This window comes from Apteryx rowi, unplaced genomic scaffold (assembly GCF_003343035.1).
Source record: "Apteryx rowi isolate R43461 unplaced genomic scaffold, aptRow1 scaffold_516, whole genome shotgun sequence".
Taxonomy (NCBI): Eukaryota; Metazoa; Chordata; class Aves; order Apterygiformes; family Apterygidae; genus Apteryx; species Apteryx rowi.
In genome coordinates this window covers 6,472-22,626 of record NW_020450779.1, presented here as the reverse complement: position 1 = coordinate 22,626, position 16,155 = coordinate 6,472, and the positions used below count along the sequence as shown (strand labels likewise).

General features: G+C 39.4%; 1 long non-coding RNA gene across 2 annotated transcripts; it reads left to right on the top strand.

Moving 5' to 3' along the window:
* The first annotated feature begins 4,475 nt into the window (after positions 1–4,475).
* LOC112973030 lies at positions 4,476–16,024 on the top strand. Of its 2 annotated transcripts, XR_003255860.1 has the most exons (4): positions 4,476–8,904; positions 11,343–11,430; positions 15,544–15,775; positions 15,986–16,023. It is a non-coding gene; the product is annotated as an uncharacterized LOC112973030 (long non-coding RNA). The 2 variants fall into 2 exon arrangements; XR_003255861.1 differs by lacking the exon at positions 15,544–15,775 and having other exon boundaries at positions 15,986–16,024.
* Positions 16,025–16,155: the final 131 nt, after the last annotated feature.

Below are 16,155 nucleotides of genomic sequence, written 5' to 3'. Positions count from 1 at the left end.
GCTGTAGGATCATTACAGATTTTTTTAATGGTGATATAGGTTTTTTTTTTTTTAATATTAGCAAAAGAAGGCAGAACGTATGGATCATAAAGAGAGACAGGAGAGTGAGCCAAGTTTTCAGAAGCAATTCTTGATAATAAATGCTTGGCTTGGGATTACTGATTGCTGACTTTCAGGACTCAAAATGGAGAATCCCCAAATCACTAGCTGCTGTATTTCTGGATGCCATTTCCTACTTTATCTGCATTACAAAAGAAAAATTCCACAGGACAAGATCCAGAGAGAAATCCTAAACTTCTGGCCCTAACAGGATGTTTCAGAGAGTCAGCATAAAGCTTATTATTTACCCCTGCATTTACTGAGGAGAGCTGACAGTGTGGGGAACATACAAGCCAAAAGATAAGTGCTGATGAATTTAGGCATGTTGAGAGTTGGACAGGATCTTTCTGAATGCCTTTTTTATCTCATAGCTACTTAACTCTGGCTAAATACCTTTGCAAGGTAGGCTCTTCAAAGCCCAAAGTTGGGCCCTGCTCCTGAACACCCATAGATCTCAGCTGGAACGTGATGCCCTGACCTGGGCATCAGTCCCCTTTCTTTCCCAGTACACAAGAGGATACATAATTAGGCCAAGTGGTCTGAAAGTGTTTGTTAGGGGTTCTGCAGAGCACAAGCAAAGGAGTCACTTCTGTGGTACCTGCTCTGCCTCAGAGAGTCTCTGCATCGCCCAGGGGCTGGGGCTATTCCTTATAACCTCCCTTACTGCTCCTGCACGAGGACAAGATCCATCCATTAGCCCAAGCATTCAGCTGTCCAGTAAGAGTTAAGCTCCATAATATTAACTGAGGTTTCCTTTACAAATATTTATTTTGCTTTTCCTAAATTTTTAATGAAGTTTCTAAACAACTTTGGGTGGTAGTGCCTGAGAGAAACATTCTGTTTGCAAACATCTTGGCATGTATGTCACATAATTTTCCTTTCCTTTTCTCATTGCTAAAAGCAATTACACAGAAACAAAAGTTTTATTTTCAAGCAGTTCATCTGTGCATGCTGTTTATATCTGAAATTGCAAACCCCAGCTTTTGACCTAGGTCCATAAAGATAATAATCCTGTTTTATCAACACTGATCCCTGGAGGTCAGACTCTAACTGTTGTTGCTATTGCAAAAGTCAATTAGATCACATGAGACTCCAGCTACAAATTGGGAACAGGCAGTAGGAGCTGCTAAACTGTTAGGAATCAAATACTATACCTTGTTATACACGGTTATGAAGTAGTGGTGTCTTTACTTCTTTTGTACTCCACCGTCAAATTTCTAGAACTGTGGGCTTAGTTTACCATTGCATTGAACTTGTCATGTTCAGGGAATGCAAACTGTATTGCCCAGGCTGGACTTTAAGCTCACCTTGTACAGCCATAACTGACTGGGATACCAGAGAATTGGGTTTTCAAGAATGGCACTTTTATGCTAGGCTTTAATGCATGCAAGCCTATGCTATATAAGCATGCCTTTAGGAGCTTGCCTGGCTGAGCTGTACACGCCTCACACTATATCTGTGTTTATATCTAATTCTACAGTTTTTCAGACCATGTACTGTAATACTTAATGCCTCACAAATAAGAACTGCTACAGGAATTTGTTTGAAGCATACTGCAGAAGAACGTATCAGTCAGATTTGGAGAGTGATCTCAGTCTAGTAACATATTGGCAGAGATATTTCTGCTTGTATGTGTTAGTGACTGGTTTTTACAGCATTTAGAATAACATTTTAATGGCCATGATGACATTTTAGGTACAGAAACAGCAGGTATTTTGCTGTGCAGAACACTCTCTCCTGATCCCCTTTCATGGAGATTTTATCTTTTGTTCTTTACTGTTTTCTGTAATCTAGTCTGAAAAGAAATGACTCATTTGTAGTGTTGAGTAATAAACTACTGAAGAACAAATACAAGCAAAAATAGGTACCACTTTTGATAATGTGAAGGCAGAAATTGCGCAAATTAAAATATTATAGATTGCTACATAAGAGTTCAGCAAACTAGTCTTATCTGTTCATTATTTAAAAGATGAATCAATTTAAAAGAGTAACAGGTACAGTCATTTCTCAGAGTAACTTGTTTACTTAGCAACAGCGTTAAACTGTGTGGATTCATTAACCTGAAGGTCTTATATCATGGGAAGCCCAGGATTTTATTCCGTGGAATACAAATTGGCAGGTGTATGAAAGGCATTTTCCCTCCTTCCTACACTTGCGTATCTGTTTGGTGCTCCTTCTTTGGGAATGTTCTTTGGGCCCTTTTTCTGCCCTCTCCAGCTGCATGTGAGTTTGAGTTAATAACATACGCCAGTGACAGCACTGTTGTCGACAATGGCATTTTTTTGTTTGTTAGAATACATTTTTTACACTATTCCATCACTGTGCTCAAAGTATCCTCAGAAAGAGAATATGTCTTGAGACCTATCTCCAGTGTGGTGCTCTTCTGCTGAGGCAGGAGTTCCCAAACTGCAGAATATTTATGTTAGTGAGTCACAAGGTGCTTGAGAGCGGTAGGCAAAACCCCACAGCTCAGCCAGCAGGGACCTTCTCTGTATGTGCACCCAGCGGGGCACAGAGCCGGGTGCTGCTGCTGCTGCTGTGCCGGGACCTGAACAGCCAACATTTGGGAGCCAACAGCCTGAGACCGGACCGGAGAAAGCAGATCCTCTGGGAATGTGATGCTGCTGTTGAGCCCGAGGGCATTCACGAAGATCCCCRGCAAAATATCAGCAATGCACAGAGGTGGGAGGGCAAATCTGCAGCTTGAACTCATAGTTATGACCTACAGATGATAACTCTGAATATCTACTAAACCTGAGTGTAAAAATACAGTTTGCAGTCATCACTTTATCTGGGGCAATGTGAAGTCTGCTTTTGATAAATAAAAAATGCATGGCATAAAAAAATTGAGTCCTATGCAACAGTAAACAAACTTGAAAACTTTCCTTTTATCTTTCATTTCTCAAGTCCTGAGACAGGTTGTTAAAACTTCTAGAAATATTAATGTTGAATCTCCATAAAGTGTGCGTGATGGTTATGTGTGGAGAAATAACATTGAGTCAGGTGATATTAATCATGTCTTCCAAGAAAAAAGGGCCAAAAGGCTTTGAAAGGTGAAATGTTTCCACTTCATTAAGCAGGTAAGGGCAGGATTTCGCTATGTTGACTTGGATGCCTTATCCAAATCAAAAATTATGCTATTTCATGTTGAAACACAACAAGAACTGATGTGCCAGTTCTTAATTATATTTTTAGTTGGTTCTGGGGGGTTTATTTGACATGAGAGGTCTGGGGTGTATTTTTGTTTCCAGGATATAAACCCATGCCTAGGACAACATAGCCCAACCTGTGTGAGGTCTCTGCTATCCCAAATCAATCTGGTGCCTCTAGGACGAAGACAGAAATTGTAAGGTGGTGCAGCTGGGAGGCTCAGACCACCCCTTTCCATGCAGGCAGGTACATGTGCGTTACGTAAGGACTAACAAGGAGCGATTCAGCTGGCCRAAAAACTAAACAGCATCAGGACTTTTACCATAGGCTGTCTGCAGGAAGGTCCGTGGCAAAACTGACTGAAGTAGATAGGGCTTTGCATTTTGTTTCAGCAAGGATTAGAGCAGCACCAGTACTAGTATATCTTCTTATTCCTTTCCTGAGTATGGCTGCCCAATTTTGGGATGATATGGGGCAGTCCTGGGTTTTCTCTGTGAGGCAGGGATGAGGAACTACTCTTCTCTGTCACCAGCTCTCTGTAGCCCTCAGTGCGCCAGTACACAAGCCAATGAGAAGAGAGAAAGTGAGCCTATACATTTTGGCAGCATAACTAGTGTTTGGTGATAGCATGATGGAAAATTAAAACAAATTTCCGGCTGTTTTTCTCTGCTACTTTTCTGCTTAATTAAAGCAAACAAAAGTCATGTAGGCCCCTGACACTTTTTCTTTGTTTCACTATAAGGACATCCCAGATTTTTGTAATCCAATGTATGCTTCAGGTCATTTGTACTACACACTCTTATGTGCTGAAATAGCAGAGACCAGAGTGGTAACTTATTCTGTCTCAAGAGAGAGAGTCTGCTGCTTCAGAGATGTTAGCAGAATAGTTTATTCCCCTGTTACAGAGTCACACAGTTCATGCCTGCTCTGCTTTTCCGTTTAATTAGTCCTACTACAGGCATCTCTGGAGCTGGAGCTAACTACATTTTGTCCACTACCTGATGTCACATTATGTGAAGTGTTATAAAAGATAAGTAATGGGAAGGTTTCTGTCCTACTGGCCTATAAATAAAATGTTTGTGTGATATGGCAGGATAGTTTTTTTGGACTCACTGTGATAAAATTATACAGACTGGCTCCAGTAGAGTGTGTTATCATGGATGTACAGTGACACAGAAGTAACAATCCATCAGAAAGAACATCTGAGCAGTAGTCTTGCCAAAAAAACTTGTGGTTTGTGACATAAGACACCTAATAAATTTTATATCTCTATAGCACACACTAGACATAGTGTATTTCTCAGACGTATATACATGAACACATTTCTTGCGGAAGTTCAAAGCAGGTCATTCCTTCTAACAGAATTATTAAATCCAATATCTTAAATATGTCAGTAATTTTATTTCTTCCTGGGATTTTCAAAAACATTTGCTTTCTGACTTAGTTCTTCCACTGATGTGAGCAAAACTTGCAAATTCAGAATACGTATAACACAATTGTTCCTGAACTTGTGCCCAAGTAATAATGGAGCTTTTGTTACTTTGCACTAGATGCTTATATAGGGCAGAGTGGAGGAGAAAAGACATTTATACATTTATATATAATGACATTTATATATACATTTATATATACATTTATATATAAAAGACATTTATATATATTAACGCTCTTTGTTACAACCCTGTTCTTAAGCTGCAATCCTCTACACCAGGGTCTTCAAATGTTACGTACTACTGGGTCCCTGTATGTTAGGTACTACAACAGTAACACATCTAAAGGTATTAATAACCCTCCTTAATTATAAAGCATTCGAGAAGTCACCTTGTTGAGCCTACTGAGCAATATGGTTTGAGTTTCTACCTAACTAAACTCCTCGAGGCAGAAGGTATGTTAAAGAATATTGGCTTTTTCCCAGCCAAGAATCTTCTTTAGCAAATAGAAAATTTCTGCTAACAGGAAAGGATATGAGTAAAATGGGTTGTTTTTAATTTAGCTTTAATTAAATATAATTCCAATGCTTGCCAAACTAACTGCACTCACCAAAAGCAGGAATAAACCAGATAATAGACCACCCACTGTTCAGTGTTATTGATGCAGCAGAACAGATAATACATAGTTATCGTGTGCTCAGAGCTATGAATTCGTTCACACAGAGTAATTTATTTGGTTATACAAAAATCCTGTAGAATTAACGGATGACTCCTCCTTTCTGTTGACTACTACCAGCAGTACCCTTTGTGTACAGATAAGTGCTACTTGAGCTGAAATTTAAAGAAATGCCATCTCACAGCTGCTGGTACCCAGGCAATTTGCCATTAAGTGAAGCATGCCAAAGCAAAGGTTTCAGCCTAAGGCAGCAGTAACGTTGCAGTGTGAGTCAGAAACACATGCAAGCCCCACAGAACATCAGTATATTCTGTGATAACACTAGCGTAAAGGTAGAGTGCACAGGTATGCTTAAAGGTGCACAACAGTTATGCAATTTTGGGTAAGAACTTTGAATACTCCACTTGTAACCAGTTTAAACTGTACAGAAATTATGTAATCACAGAACTTGAAGAAATTTTTAAGAACAATATCCTCTCCTCTAGTAACCTGAATTTAATTATTAAACCTGAGTTTCACTAACATAGCAGTTCCTATCACTTCTGCTGTGCCTCTGAAACTTCATAACAAAATCTTTTAACTACCAGAAGAATAGGAAATTCTGATACTTTAACTAAAAGTGGACTGCAGACATAACAGGGCAAAATATCCATTTTTCATGTTAGTAAAATTCATGTCAAGAAAAAAAATGCACATTTTTAAAGAGGTGGTACCTGATCAGATTTTAATGTCAGGAATACCCGTACGAAAAGCTACATTTGATTTATGCAGCTAAACCTTGTCTTTACAATAAGCTGTAACCAAAAGCCTATATCTGATTGCCCTTTGAACTATGAACTTTTTAATATTAACTTTGGAACATCAAAGTTCCCCACAGAAATCACATTTTCTTAATAATTTTGTTTATAAATAGTAGGGCATCTGGTTAAGAGGATTTCCTCCCTCCAAACAGTAGACAGCCTCTAAATATTTTCCTGTCTCTAAAAGAAACACAGTATCTATCAGCATAAAATATTCACTTGGACTACATGCAGTATACTCTTTAAAAGCTTTTTAATGCCAAATCATTTCCCAAAACATTGTAGTTATCAATAACGCAGCATACACCAACATTTTTTCTCAGTGATGAAATATTGAACTTACACCACCTGACCCTTTTGATTGTCGATTTGCCAGCGTAAGAAGGATTTTGTTTTTAATAGGTGAATGGTATCATTGTAGTTCATACAATGATACATAGATTAATAGTAATACTGTCATCTGTCAAGCTAGTGGCTTTCTCATACCCTCTGCAAAAAAAGAAAATATCACCTCTGTCCTCCGTCCACTGATATTTCATAAAACATTGTGGTTTTGATAACTAAAGTACTTTTAAGCTGTGGAACATTTGAAAGAGCTTTGAAAGTTGTGGTTGTCTTGCATAAAACATGACATTAAAAGTTTTGTCATGCAATGTAATGGCCTCTTACAATCCTTAACATAATGTTATGTATTAGGTGTTATCTGCTAGAAATTTGACATTACATTTCCCATGCAGTTGTATGTTTCACTGATCCCAGTATACGCATTTTGAATAATATTTATATTTTTTCCATGAATTCAGGTTAACTGATGTTTACAATAACGTCAAGCTGTGCTGCTGCTTCAAGTGAGCAAAGGCAATAATGGTCTCAAATATTTAATAATAAACACTAATTAAAAGCATGAACCATAAATCTACTTTACTTGCCTTCCCTTATCCCATAAAAAGAAAAATAAATTGTTATTCAAAATGATACGCAAAATAATAAAGAAAAATCAGACACACTAGATATAATCCAGAGGGGTACACACAGATGTACCAGCTTCTGTCTGCCCTTGGAGCCAAAGCTTTGCTCTGCAAACGATCTAACAGAACTCTTCACTTAGGGGTACTCCAAGGCCTTGTGCTTGCTAACGTAACCTGCAGTCAGGGAGAAAAAGGGCTGAGCAGCATGCACCATGATCCGATACATTTGAGCTATTCTTCACTGTAAGTACCAAATGCACCCTTCTGAAAATGATGCGCCCCTCCCTGAATTCACCGTTTGGTCACAAGTGCAGAATGAGGCTGGGGTCACGACCCCACCAGGAGAGCCAGATTCATCTGGGGTGTCGTACGGATCTTCAGTTCTTTGGGTATTGTTTCCCCCCTCACCCTTTTTTTCTGTTTAGTTGGTGAAGAGTCTGAGTTTTTCAGGGCAGACTATTCCCTCTCCATATAAAGTCCCTGCCATGATATAACCTCACTCATTACTTGGGTTGCTAGACACAGCAGCAGTAATAAAAGCAGCAGTCTGTTATTGGAGACATAGCATCAACTGACACAGAGCACGTTCTGCACTGCACACACTGAGGAAGATGCAGCAGAAATGACGTCTTCATTTCTGCTGAAGGAAGATGTGTGTCCCTTATTGATATTCTGCTCTGATATTTTGGACTGAACTCATTCATTGGCATTCAGGTCTTCTACTTGTACAGAAGGAAAAGACGTGTTTCTTCTTTTAATCTTTTTGCTGTTAATGTGCAGAAGTTTGGGGTTCCGTGCATGTAGGTTGCATGGCAGAAGAGATAAGGACCAGCAGATAAAGTCCAAAACGTCAGTGCAGATGGGGTTTCAACCTGTCCTCCATTTGAGGGGGACTTATCGAGAACTGGGAGGAGTAGAGAAGGCAGCTGGCTTTCCAGATAACGTACTTAACCTTATAGGACCTTTCAAAAATTATAGCAAGTATACCGAGGTGCTGTTTACTATATTTTTATTGCTATTTTAACATAACAACTGTAGAAAGTGGAAAATAATATGGGCATAATACCAGTGACTGGCAGTGCATTCAATACAGGACTATTGCAAAAATGAAGAGGTTACAAGGGTCCAGCTATAGCTGGGCTCTGTACATCTAGGAATTCTTCACTTTGACAGCCAGTCCTAATGGTGTCTTCATATCTTTCCCACTGCAGAAACTGCTCTATTTCCTGTGACAATAATCTCCTGGAACAGACCAGGAAAAGACAAACCTCAAAAAGGTGCTGCAGTCCTATGATCTTTCTCCCTTGGGTTGATTTATCTTGTATGGAAACACGGAGATTGCATCTGTGTTCCTGAGACTAGCCATGCCGGAGAGCAGGAGGCTCCTTGCACCCATTAACCTTGTTGGTTCCTACCCACACAGTCTGGCCCTAGGTCTGTGCAGAGCCTCACAAATATGCTTTCACTAGCACGGAGCTCAGTTTTGCATTGTCACAGCATTGCAAAATATTCCCAGGCAGCATTGCAAAACAAGCCTGTGTTTTATGGTACACTTAGTGGCAACGAAAAGTCCTACATAATAGTTAAAATAAAATCAATGGCAGCTTTGCCTCAACTCAGAATGGGATAAGGTGGGAATGCTGAGTAGGTGCTAGAATACCTTTTTTTTTTCTAATTAAATGGCTGACTTGGCCTTGTGAAGTTATGGGTAACAGTCATTTTTTGCAAAAATTGTATCAATCTTTGTGGCTATATTTGAGAAAGGATCAACACTTGAAAAGGTAAATTTTCACTTCTCGTRGTAACTGTATTTTAAGTTAACTGACCACATGCTTCTCAACAGTAAGTGCACTGGCACGTTTCCATGTCATAATAATTACTGTTATGCCAAAGACTGAAAGACTAGAAATACATCAGTAAGGTTTACAACATGAAATTGCTTGTACCTTAATAATTCTTTAAGCAGTTACACAGGAAATAGACATTGCTGCATAAAATTTTAGTTCCTCTCTTGAAATCTACTGCATACCCCCTATGTACCTCTTGTGTATACTGCCAAGTTATCCAGACCGTAAAAGGAGGATTATAATTGTAGGCAAGAAAGAAAGAAAAAATCAATCACAGTATTTTCCTTTTAGTGACTTCTAGWTCATTTTTTCCAGTTAAGCTGCCATTTAAATTTTAAATACCACTTTGTTCAAAATTAACAAGGTATGAAATAGTTGTCTTGTAAAGAACAAAAATAGCTTGGCACATACAGTCAATAGAGAAACAAGAGTTTCTGTTATAATAATTTGTCTTTTATATTATTTGGATGTTGATCTCTCTCATTGTTGACCTCTTTAGTAAGACTTCTTATTAAACTAAATTCTCAGAAACTTATCAGGCTGATCCACTATTGGAAACTGCTAGCAGCTCTTGTACCTTCAAGCTGATAATGGATTTACATGTCAATTGACACTGCTGTTGTATCATCCATTTCCTCTGTGCGGTTAATTAAATTTTTTAGTGTTTCAGCACTAGTGAGGCTACACCTGGAACACTGTGAACAGTTTTAGGATGTCCCATACAAAAGAGATATGGACAAACTGGAAGAAGTTCAGCACAGATCCACTAAGATGGTTAGGGGACTGGCACAGGTGGCATACAAGGAGAGAAGGAGAGACTTGGATTTGTTGAATATGCAGAAGAGAAGATGAAAGGAAGATCCAGCTGTTATCTTCAACTACTAATGGGGAGTTACAGAAAAGAGACAGATTTCTCTGAGGTGTACAGGGAGAGGAGAAGAGATAATGGTTGCAGGTTGCAGCAAGGGAAATTCTGATAGAATATAAAGAAAACAAAATTCCCCATGAGTGCTGTGAAGTGCTAGAACAGGTTGCTCAAAGAAGCTGTGGAATCTCCATCCTTGGAGATTTTCATGTCATGACTGGACAAGGTCCTGAGCAACCTGATCTAACCTCAAATTTAGTCCTGCTTTGAGCAGGAGGTTGGGTTAGAAGACTTCCAGAAGCCCTTTCTAACCTGAATAATCCTGTGATCCCAACAGCTACACAGGTGAAATGCTCTCTCCTTACACTGTCTGCTTCATGAGACTTTCAGCATCTTCCAACTTGTTTATAATTATGAGTCATTAAAGCAGTGTATGGAGGGCCCTTTTTTTCCAATCCAGCCCAAAAAGCATTCAAAACAGGGCCTGCTCAGCTCCAAGTTTCTTCCATCAAATAGCTACTAAATCACTCTTACTATATCTCTGTCAAACAAAGTCACTGGAAGTGTAATGCTATGTCAAGCAGAAATCTGATCCAGGCCCAGGACAAGAAAAGACAGCAAAATAGTGATGATTTTCTATGTACTAGCTGTGCAAAATAGTGACTGATGTATAGCAGAAGTTTTTGCCTTCAAATTATGTAACACAATTTTTATTTTTCTATGCCCCAGCCTTACCTTAAACATATGGATAGATAGATAGAGAGACAGACACACAGACACACAGCTAATCGAACATGACCACCTGGAATAGCAGGATACTGAATTCAGTGAGCCAACAGGTTCTTTCTAGACCTGTGTTCCTGTGAAACTGCACCTTCTCAGATCCTGCAGTATCRGTCTGATAACTTCAAAAATATCCCATTAGAGTCTTCTGGCAGCAAAAATTAACCTTAACAGGGAATATCTAATCGGCTCCCACAACACAAGGCAAATGTGGGCATCAGTCTTATGTAAAGCACGTAATTTCTGTTGGTGGTAGAATACATAGACATCTAGCCTAAGCATAAAGACTGCATATGAAAAGTTTCCTGCATGTGAGTGAGTTGAATTACATTGCCCTCACTATGAAAAATGTGTAATTTAGTCCTATGTTGATTTTGTTTTAGCTTCCCACCACTGACTATGCTTTGGGCACTTTGCATTGTGAAATGTATGAGCCCTAAGCCTCATTAGTTTCATTATTAGGCCTGCTGTTTTTATGCAGTTAAAACCCCAAGTGCAGGGCAACAGACAGTTTTCCAGGAGGCTGTGCAACTTTCACCAGTTGTAGAGCTAGAAGCCTCTCTGGTCCCCCAAGGAAGCCCAATATCTCTCTTTTACTGAGGTCTGTGTAGCATGGTATTCACTCAAGACTATCAAAAGTTAATCTATTAGATCTTGTAGAAATCTATTGATCAGTTGAATTCAGTTGAACTGTCTCCAATTTTTGTTTGTATGTTTTTCACAGGAGAAATCCTGGAATCTCCCCTACCCTTTCCCTGGGAATGGGGAAAGGGATCTGCAGAAAAAAAACCACTCCTACCAAGAATGCTTTGGTAATGTTTGATTTGTTACATTTTTCCCTCTGTGTACACTTTGAATCACTGGATTTTTTTTTAATTTGCATTTTTTTAAGTTTGCTTATAGCATACTAAATGTATATTCACTAGTTCTTGACTACATTTCAGCAAGAAATTACCAATTACCACTATGGTTTCCATAATGGCAGTCCAAACTGAAGTGTAGAAAGTAACAGTCGCAGCAAATACAGCAAACAGATCTCCAATACACATTTAGATTATGTTACTTATGGTCTCTTTGAAATATGAATGTGCTATCATGACAGTTGCAATGGCATTGGGGCCAAGGGACAACATCCGTCTCCTAGCTCCAGGCATGCTGAGGGAGTGCAACCTAGGATCCTGTGCCACCACGTTCCAGCTTATACAGATAGACAGCCCACARCTCACTACTGAAAAAACCTTTCTCTTGTTTCTGCCACCACTTCACACAACAGAGTGCAGAGTCTGGATCCAGTTTAGCAGAGGAACTAGTACTATGCTCAGCCCTTATTCAGAGAGAACAGTAGGGGAAAAAATCTCTCTTTTACCTAAATCCAAGAACAGCCTGCCCCTTGGTGCTCTGTGTAGAATGGGTTTCTATTCTGATTTATTCCAGTTGTTTCCTCGCTTGGTAGGATACGTGTATGGAGGACAGGAAACCTTCTTTTGTTTTAATATGGTGGTATCTGAATCTCAGTGTAGCTGTCAGCAGTCATGGTGAACTCTACCTTAGTTCCACAGAACCTATGAATCTCGTGGGTTTCCTGCAAAAGGCTAAGCAGAGGTTAAGTGAAGCAGAAAGGCACAGCTATCAAACTATAAAGAACAGTAAATGTAACCTCTGCAAGGGTTGGCAGAAACTTCAGTGGGGCTTGTGCCAAACTGACAGTGCTCCCACAGCAAGACCTCAGCCAGCAGGTGTGGTAGGTACCTTGAGCACAGGACAACCACAGCCAAGGAAGATAAAGACAGAGGTTCCTTTCATCTGGATTCAAGAATCTGTGATTATTGTCTGTGTGTGTTCTGGAAAAAAATAGAAAATACTAAACATTTGGGTGTTAGTCAAGTCACACAGTTCTCCAGCGTTAGGAGGAAAATGGAAGTCTTGAACTGAACTAACTTGTATCATTTTCCATCATCAGCAATGAAACAGATGGTGAATTTCCAGCTGGTTAAAAAGTGCATGCCACTTAGAATATCACCTAGCACTGAGAGCAGGTGCTATTTCTATTTCCCCCAAAAGAGAGCCCAGAAGGGGCTGCAGGCTTGCTCTAACATGAGATGAGGAAGGAGCCTGGGAGTTTGGATGAGCTTCCAGCTATACCACTTTAGATAGTATTTGGTCAAGTAAAGAAACATCTAAAACTACTCAGGAGCCTGTGGATACTCAGATGACTTGAAGTGAACTTCCAAGACTGGTAGATGAACTGATTGGCAGGATGGGAGTGGGATATTAAAGGATGAGAGAAGTTTACATACAAAATTTGAGAGTGGTAAATTACATCTTTGTGCTATGAAGGTCTTAGGAAATAGTCTTCAGTGATGTTGCTTGCCTTGAATTTGTCAACAAAACCCAGATCTGGCCCCTGGCAAGATGCTGTGGTGACTGGATCCTGTTTTCTGGACTCTGTTACCATACTCAATACACCAAATGGTACAGTTCAGAGCACCACTAGGAAAGAAACTTAAAAGACTTTCCCTTGTTGCTTACAAAATTCCAGCTACTAAATTAAACTGAGATTTATTTGCAGGGAATCTAGCAGACTGAAACAAATCATTATTGAATAGAGTCATAGATTATTAGACAGAATAAATAATACAGATGCAATGGAAATTAAACAATCAACTTTCCCAGCAATTATTCTATGTTGTGAATACAGTAACAAGAGAATTCTTCTGCTACAGTCCTGACTAGCAAATAAAAGTTTCCAGAATAATACCATAATACCATATCATGGTATTGTCAGGTTTCTGAAGATGCCTATGAAATACTCTTTTATAGCTGTGAAAGGGTTAATCACTCACTGATGAAATATTTTAAGCATTAATCTCAGCTGAATTTAAGGAGTTTCTAAGCCTCTTTTCAGACATCAGTATTCCTACGATCAGGTGAGCTATGCACATTAAATTAATTGCACTCTGATTTTAATATAGCCCAACAAATTAAAGCACTGGCATTGCACTGCTTCAGTTAGCAAGTCCTCACTCCTTGCAAATATAGCATATCACACGTAGGAGTTCAATACAATAGTTAACTCGCCATCTGCACAGTCATAAGTAGAGAGAATAGAAACCTCTTTGTAGGGGTCACTAACCTGTTCTGCACGTACCTGTATGTTTCTCTTCCTGTGAGTGTTGTTTGAGATTCTTGCCCCTTCATAGCTAAGTCAGCAAGAGTATCTCAGTGATTCAGGGTTGACTTAAAATATCCTGATGAGAATCTTTGCTTTGACTTTAATGAGTTTTGAATGGGGCCTTTAGCCTGCATCACTGTAACGTTATCTGCTGGTRTTAGTCTGATTTCCTAGAGAGCATCTGTAATAAGGACTACAGGGATGGAAAGCTTTTTTTGCATTAGAAACATGTAGGACTCGTGCAACTGGGATTATTATCGCTATAAAATGTTGAGACATCTCCCAGTGACTTTGATGAGTGTTCCAACATGCACCCACAAGAAACTAAGCTTCTTTGTTGGGTGGTTCTTGATACTGAGACCCTTCATCTTAACCTTCAAAGCCTTTTATTAAATCAGTCTCAGTTTCATAAAAAGCACCTCTCCTCCTCTCTCTGTGATGTTCACAACTCTACTCCTTAGAAGTGTCAAAACCCCTGACGTTAAGCATATAATGCGTGAAAACAAGAAACAAAATTTTCTCAGCTAATGTCTCACGTCTCTCCAGCAGAGGAAAATAGAAATGGCCACAAACCAGTCTACTTTGAGACCAAAATGTCAACCACATTTTTGCAACTGATTGCACACATATTCACAAGAATAAAAAAACAGTGATAAAAGCTTACAGGAAATGCGTGTGTTGGGGGAGAGGAAGAGAAAGTGTCAGCAGAGTAGGAGAGGACGGGGGGACGGAGGCCACAACTGCTCTGACAGAGAAGCATCTGTCTCACATATGCTTCTGAGTGCTCCCATGGTCTGTATAAAAACCCCTACAGTGAGGAAGAGTCGGCAGAAAGTGGAAGATACTTGGGGAAAAAAACAAAGTAAGGGGATCGGAAAAAGTCACAGACACCTTGTATGATAGGACTGGGACCCTAACGCAAAGCCTGGACCCCACAGCCTCTTACAGTCATAACATTCATTCAAAGGTGCTTGGATACTAGATGATGAGTCTAGTGTAGGAATGCAGAACACATAAAATTACAGCTTTTTTTGAGCTTGTATATAAAATGGCTATTTTACAGAACGTTCTTCTGACAGGAGTTGAAAGATCATTTTTTTCTGCTTCTGAGCTCATGCTACCTTTTAAGTAGATGAAAAACCACACCTAAAAATAGAGCCTAATAATCCATAGTTGACACCCACAGGTAAACAGAAAATGTCTTCAAATTCAGACACTGTGCTCAAACTGAGGTGCCAGGTAGGTATTTGGATGTGCAGTTTTCATGCTGTAAATATTTGTGTGTCCACACACAGTGTATGTACACATTCTACAGGTGGCCAGAATGTCTCAGCAGTCAGACTGACTTATTTTAGACTTATGATATAGACATGTCTATGTCTTTTAGACATACCTTAAGACTTATGACCCTGGTTTGTAGAACACAAAATGGGAAAAAAAAGGGAAAAGTTGTAACAGTCAGTGTTTAGGAAACACTGAGGAAGAGAATGCAATGAGAGATACTGGATACATACCCTTCATTTGCATTATGCATGAGTTGCTATCACAGTTTCTGCCATATGAGTGCTATACATACAGCCAAAACAGTAAGCCCCAATTATTGGTACATTGAAAGGCTTTTACAGCTTTTCTTAGGGCATGGTAACACAGATGATGCTGTAAATTCTTGTATTCTCTTTTCTTCTGTCTTCTTCCTAAAGTTATAATGTCTTTCACTGGGTTTGTCTATACACTAACCACTTTTGTCTGTTAGGTGTATGAACACCTCTCTTGGGTCACTGGATCAAATGCTAATGTCACTGTATTATCTACTTGAAATAAGACACCAAGGGAAGACTGGAGAAAATGATCCTACTTCTGGAAAAAAAATCATGCTCTCTAAAATGAGCACTAGTGTGAAGAAAAAAATAACAAATTCACACAAATGGGTTAGTTTACAACAGAGAAAAGACTGTCCTGCCAATATCCTGTGGCAATGTGAAAGGGTAAGACACTTACAGATGTCTCAAGACCTGCTGCCTTTTTTTCTTGAATTAAATCTTTGTTTCTTTTCCACCAGCTATTTCTGTGCTTTACAGGCTCTGTTTTAAGGTTTTATTTATTGATTCATTTATTTATAAAAACCTTAAAAAATATATATATAGTAACCTCTCTCTMTATATATAGTATATTGTATATACCTTGTATTCTTACAGAGTGCACCCTCAGCAAGTTTGCTGACGATACAAAACTGGGAGGAGTGGCTGATACACCAGAGGGCYGTGCTGCCATTCAGAGAGACCTGGCCAGGCTGGAGAGGTGGGCAGAGAGGAACCTCATGAAGTTCAACAAAGGCAAGTGCAGGGTCCTGCACCTGGGGAGGAAT